Raw genomic sequence first — 7,077 nt, 5'->3', positions numbered from 1 at the left:
GTCGGTTAAGACGCGTTTAAAGTTCGGTTGAATATAGATATGATATAAGTACTTCGGCAGATGCAATCATTCTTCTACCCAAGTCACTTGGGGGCTCTTAAGTTTATTTGAGCCGTTTTATAATAAGTGTTCTTCTTCTTAGTCGTTGCAAAGTTTTATTATTATTTATCACTCCTTTTCGACGCGAGTGTGCGGTCACTAGCCGGGGAGCCTAATTTCTCTCTCAAAGCCGCTAGAGTTTAGTTTGCTAAACTGGCCTAATGAGAAGTACTCCGCCCTCGGGATAGGAGGTTGAAGCCATAGGCTGACCCGCTCGAAGTCTTGAGATAGGATGTGTCATGTTAAAGGACGACAGAAGCACTTCCTTTTTCTAAGACCAATTTTCGAATTGGCACCGAACACTTGATCTTGTTCAGACGTCATGTTTTTACTGATGTTTCTTGGTTTTCCAAGCTTTTTGGCACTTTTAAACTATTTGTGCTTTTCCAGCATTAGTCTCACAGTGCAACGCCGGACACCTTTAGGGATTCGGCAAAAACATTCTCACATATTGCTATATATGCATCGGTTTCGAATTGTGTCTTCGGTCAATAGTTGGGTTGCCCGGCTCCTACACTTGCTTCCTACGTTCTGTTTTGTTCGGCTAGGCGTGCAAAGGGAGAACCATTGCGATTGTGCTTCCAGCTCACATGGTTAAGCACCTTAGTGGAGAAAGACGAAAACTGACTGTCACAATAAGCGTAAACTGGTCAGCGATCCGATGACTATGACGGGCCATTCATAACATTGGCTGAAGTGTTTACGGCTTGACCTCGACTGTCGCCGAACACTACCGGGGGCTATTAACTGGCCTCCCAAACTAAATCCTCAATATTTTGCTCTTACATTCGAGCTGAGGTTTCATGATCATGCTTAGCATGACAACACAAAGAAAGGAACCGATAGTGGGACTATTTTCTTTGGAATACATTTCTTCTGTTAAACAGTAATATAATATATCTCTCTGCGTACCTTTGTTTATAAAACTGTGTGGCCAGATTGCCTTGTTTGTCGTAAATCTTTGCCCTCATAAAGGCTTTATAAAGTAGGACAAACACTCCTCGGCTACTGGCCAAGGAGGTGGAAGCCGATGGTCGGTCAAGAAAGTTTTGTACAATGCGGATCCGAGCATTAATGACGTAAAGTACTTGGATACATAGAGTCATTACATATAATTTGTGATTTTACTATGGATATTGATCCTTAATTCGGCCACCCGTGCCCGCATTAAGGCTCGGGGGCTACTGGGCTTCGGGCTTATTATTTACAAATATTAAAGGGGCACATCGATCCCCTGATCTGGTGTTGCCACCCGACCAGTGTCTCGGGGGCTACTGCATTGCTTGTCCAATGCAGAAAATTTTATGTGCAATATAGTTTCCGAGGAGATTTTGATCCTCAGGTTGGTCGACCGCACCCAACCTGAGTCTTGAGGACTGAGCACGCCGCTTTTGTGTCCCAAAGTATTCTGCCGAGCTAGGACTTGATCCTCAGGCCGATTTTGCAAATCAACCTGAGTCTCAGCGGCTACTGGGATCAGCGGTCTTATGTCATCCTTCATGTGCATCTCGGGTTTTAGACCGATACACACCTTGAGGGCTACAGGCTATATATCTCGGCAGAGAATAAATTGCACCAATAAAAAATATTGACGAAAAATCGGCCCACAGTCGGGGGGGTGCAACACCTTGGAAGCAGTCCGGCATAAAGGTCGGGCGCTAGTGGCTGGCTCCATATAGGGCATTTCCGGCATTAAGCTCGGCTGAACTCCTTCAACTTTTTTGAACCAAGGTGATATGACACCTCGGATATAGTCCGGCATTGGAGCTCGGATATATTTCGGTGTTGGAGCTCGGATATACAGTCCGGCGTTGGAGCTCGGATACATTCCGGCGCTAGAGCTGGGAAGCGGTTCGGCGTTGGTGCTCGGCTGCAAAAGATACCTCGAATGCAGTCCGGCGTTGGAGCTCGGACGCAAGAGGACCCTGCCTCCCGGGAACAACTTCAAACCCGAGGTGTGGCATAAAAATAAACAAGGCATTGATAAAGGCTGGAAACTTAAAGGGGCTCCTCGAATACCCGACGTGTAAACTCGTCGAATGCATTTCGGCGGTCCTCAAGATCGAAGATAAAGAAGATTTGTTGAACCCGAAGATGAAGAACAGTTCAGAAGAATCGAGGAGCATCCCTAACTTGAAGACCGGTTCAGGGGGCTACTGACGGTGTCCTGGACTAAGGGGTACTCACCACGTCGTCTCCCGATCTATTAGATTGGGCCGAGGACCCCCGTGGCCGTATACTCATGGGCCAGTTCGAACGGCTACCGCATACAAGGAAGATTCCACAAGACTTGGCGATCAAGACAAGGACTTCTCCCGACCGGCGTATTCGGCTAGGACTCTTGTTAACCTAGGCCTCTGGTGCATTATATAAACCAGGGCCAGGCTAGTCGATAGAGATACAACTTCATATACAACAATCATACCGTAGGCTAGCTTCTAGGGTTTAGCCTCCTTGATCTCGTGGTAGATCTACTCTTGTACTACCCATATCATCAATATTAATCAAGCAGGAGTAGGGTATTACCTCCATCAAGAGGGCCCGAACCTGGGTAAAACAAAGTGTTCCCTGCCTCCTGTTACCATCCGGCCTAGACGCACAGTTCGGGACCCCCTACCCGAGATCCGCCGGTTTTGACACCGACACAAATCCTAATCTCGAAATACGCCAACCCAACATGTACCTTTGGAGACACCTGTAGAGCACCTTTATAATCACCCAGTTATGTTGTGACGTTTGGTAGCACAGAAAGTGTTCCTCCGGCAAATGGGAGTTGCATAATCTCGTAGTCATAGGAATATGTATAAGTCATGAAGAAAGCAATAGCAACATACTAAACGATCGGCTGCTAAGCTAATGGAATGGGCCATGTCAATCACATCATTCTCCTAATGATGTGATCCCGTTAATCAAATAACAACTCATGTCTATGGTTAGGAAACATAACCATCTTTGATCAATGAGCCAGTCAAGTAGATGCATACTAGTGACATACTGTTTGTCTATGTATTCACACATGTATTATGTTTCCGGTTAATACAATTCTAGCATGAATAATAAACATTTATCATGAAATAAGGAAATAAATAATAACTTTATTATTGCCTCTAGGGCATATTTCCTTCATAAGGGGGAGTATAAACTTTACCATTCTGTTTGGGAACCGCCTATAATGTGTGTAGCATGGAAGATATCGCCATGTCTTGGTTGTTATGTTGACAATGAAAGTATACCGTGCTACCTCTTGAGCACCGCGTTGGTTTTCCCCGAAGAGGATGGGATGATGCAGCAAACTAGCGTAAGTATTTCCCTTAGTTTTTGAGAACCAAGGTATCAATCCAGTAGGAGGCTACGCGCGAGTCCCTCGTACCTACACAAAACAAATAAATCCTCGCAACCAACGCAAATAGGGGCTGTCAATCCCTATAAGGCCACTTACGAGAGTGAGATCTGATAGATATGATAAAGATAATATTTTTGGTATTTTTGTGATAAAGATGCAAAGTAAAATAAAGGAAAAGTAAATAACAAAGGAAATAACTAAGTAGTAGGAGATCAATATGATAAAGATAGACCCGGGGCCATAGGTTTCACTAGTGGCTTCTCTCGAGAGCATAAGTATTCTACGGTGGGTGAACAAATTACTGTTGAGCAATTGACAGAATTGAGCATAGTTATGAGAATATCTAGGCATGATCATGTATATAGGCATAACGTCCGAGACAAGTAGACCGACTCCTGCCTGCATCTACTACTATTACTCCACTCATCGACCGCTATCCAGCATGCATCTAGAGTATTAAGTTAAAAATAGAGTAACGCCTTAAGCAAGATGACATGATGTATAGGGATAGACTCATGCAATATGAAGAAAACCCCATCTTGTTATCCTCGATGGCAACAATACAATACGTGCCTTGCTGCCCCTACTGTCACTAGGAAAGGACACCGCAAGATTGAACCCAAAGCTAAGCACTTCTCCCATTGCAAGAAAGATCAATCTAGTAGGCCAAACCAAACTGATAATTTGAAGAGACTTGCAAAGATAACCAATCATACATAAAAGAATTCAGAGAAGATTAAAATATTGTTCATAGATAGACTTGATCATAAACCCACAATTCATCAGTCTCAACAAACACACCGCAAAAAGAAGATTACATCGAATAGTTCTCCACAAGAGAGGGGGAGAACATTGTATTGAGATCCAAAAAGAGAGAAGAAGCCATCTAGCTATTAACTATGGACCCGTAGGTCTGAGGTAAACTACTCACACTTCATCGGAGGGGCTATGGTGATGATGTAGAAGCCCTCCATGATCGATGCCCCCTTCGGCGGAGCTCCGGAACAGGCCCCAAGATGGGATATCGTGGATACAGAAAGTTACGGCGGTGGAATTAGGGTTTTTGGCTCCATCTCTGATCGTTTGGGGGTACGTGGATATATATAGGAGGAAGGAGTACGTCGGTGGAGCAACAGGGGGCCCACGAGGGTGGAGGGCGCGCCTGGCGTAGGCAGGCCCGCCCCCCTACCTCGTGGCCTCCTGTCTTGTGCCTTGATGTAGGGTCCAAGTCTCCTGGGTCTTATTCTTTGAGAAAATCACGTTCCCGAAGGTTTCATTCCGTTTGGACTCCGTTTGATATTCCTTTTCTTCGAAACCCTAAAACAGGCAAAAAACAACAATTCTGGGCTGGGCCTCCGGTTAATAGGGTAGTCCCAAAAATAATATAAAAGTGGATAATAAAGCCCAATAATGTCCAAAACAGTAGATAATATGGCATGGAGCAATCAAAAATTATAGATACGTTGGAGACGTATCATGCCGCTCAAAATATTATTCACCTCTATTTCAAAACCGAGCTCTGGCACCTCTACAAATCCCTGCTTTCCTCTGTGAAGGGCCTATCTATTTACTTTCATACTGAGTCATCATCCTCTAATTAAAAAGCACCAGTTGGAGAGCACCGCTGTCATTTGCATTCATTACTGTTAGTTTACATTGAGTATGACTTGACTGGATCTCTTTTACCAAGAATTACAATGTTTAGTCAGTCTTGGTCTTTAAAGGTGCTCTGCATTTATGTTTTGCGGTCTCAGAAAGGGCTAACGAGATACCATCTTGTTATATCATATTATGATTGTTTTGAGAAAGTGTTGTCATCTGAGATTTATTATTATTGCTTGCTAGTTGATTATGCTATTGATATGAGTAAACTTGAGACCTGAGCATTATTGCGAATGTGGTTAGTTATAATCTTTGCTGAAAACATGAATGCTGGCTTTGCATATTTACAGCAACAAGAGCAAACCGAGTTTGTAAAAGTTTTTCCTTATCACTTTCAGTTTATCAACTGAATTGCTTGAGGACACGCAAAGGTTTAAGCTTGGAGGAGTTGATACGTCTCCGTCGTATCTACTTTTCCAAACACTTTTGCCCTTGTTTTTGACTCTAACTTGCATGATTTGAATGGAACTAACCCGGACTGACGCTGTTTTCAGCAGAATTACCATGGTGTTATTTATGTGCAGAAACAAACGTTCTCGGAATGACCTGAAACTTCACGGAGCCACTTTTCAGAAAATATGAAAAATACCTACAAAAGATGAAGGCCAAGGGCCCACCACCTCTCCACGAGGGTGGGGGCGCGCCCCTACCTCGTGGGCCCCCTGTTGCCTCTCTGAATCCAACTCCAACTCTATATATTGTGTTTCGGGGAGAAAAAAATCAGAGAGAAGAAATCATCGCGTTTTACGATACGGAGCCGCCGCCAAGCCCTAAAACCTCTCGGGAGGGCTGATCTGGAATCCGTTCGGGGTTCCGGAGAAGGGAATCCGTTGCCATCGTCATCATCAACCATCCTCCATCACCAATTTCATGATGCTCACCGCTGTGCGTGAGTAATTCCATCGTAGGCTTGCTGGATGGTGATGGGTTGGATGGGATCTATCATGTAATCGAGTTAGTTTTGTTTGGGTTTGATCCCTAGTATCCACTATATTCTGAGATTGATGTTGCTATGACTTTGCTATGCTTAATGCTTGTCACTAGGGCCCGAGTGCCATGATTTCAGATCTGAACCTATTATGTTTTCATCAATATATGAGTGTTCTTGATCCTATCTTGCAAGTCTATAGTCACCTATTATATGTTATGATCCGTTAACCCTGAAGTGACAATAATCAGGATACTTACCGGCGACGACCGTAGTTTGAGGAGTTCATGTATTCACTATGTGTTAATGCTTTGTTCCGATACTCTATTAAAAGGAGGCCTTAATATCCCTTAGTTTCCGTAAGGACCCCGCTGCCACGGGAGGGTAGGACAAAATATGTCATGCAAGTTCTTTTCCATAAGCACGTATGACTATATTTGGAATACATGCCTACATTATATCAATGAACTGGAGCTAGTTCTGTGTCACCCTAGGTTATGACTGTTACATGATGAACTGCATCCAGCATAATTCCCCATCATTGATCCATTGCCTACGAGCTTTCCATATATTGTTCTTCGCTTATTTACTTTCCTGTTGCTATTGCTATCATCACTACAAAATACCAAAAACATTACTTTTACTACTGTTACCTTTTGCTACCGTTACCACTACTACCATATTACTTTGCTACTAAATACTTTGCTGCAGATATTAAGTTTCCAGGTGTGGTTGAATTGACAACTCAGCTGCTAATACTTGAGAGTATTCTTTGGCTCCCCTTGTGTCGAATCAATAAATTTGGGTTGAATACTTTACCCTCGAAAACTGTTGCGATCCCCTATACTTGTGGGTTATCAGGTACACCTTCTATCACAGATCCGAAGGCAAGACATTCGTTGCTAAGAATGGATCCTTTCTAGAGAAGGAGTTTCTCTCAAAAGAACTGAGTGGGAGGAAAGTAGAACTTGATGAGGTAACTGTATGCTCCCTTATTGGAAAGTAGTTCATCACAGAAATCTGTTCCTGTGAATCCTACACCAAT

The sequence above is a fragment of the Triticum urartu genome, chromosome 3A (assembly GCF_056163025.1).
Source record: "Triticum urartu cultivar PI428250 chromosome 3A, HENAU_Tu73, whole genome shotgun sequence".
In the NCBI taxonomy this organism is placed as follows: Eukaryota; Viridiplantae; Streptophyta; class Magnoliopsida; order Poales; family Poaceae; genus Triticum; species Triticum urartu.
The sequence above is the reverse complement of the archived record's forward strand: the minus strand, read 5'-3'. Positions refer to the sequence as shown.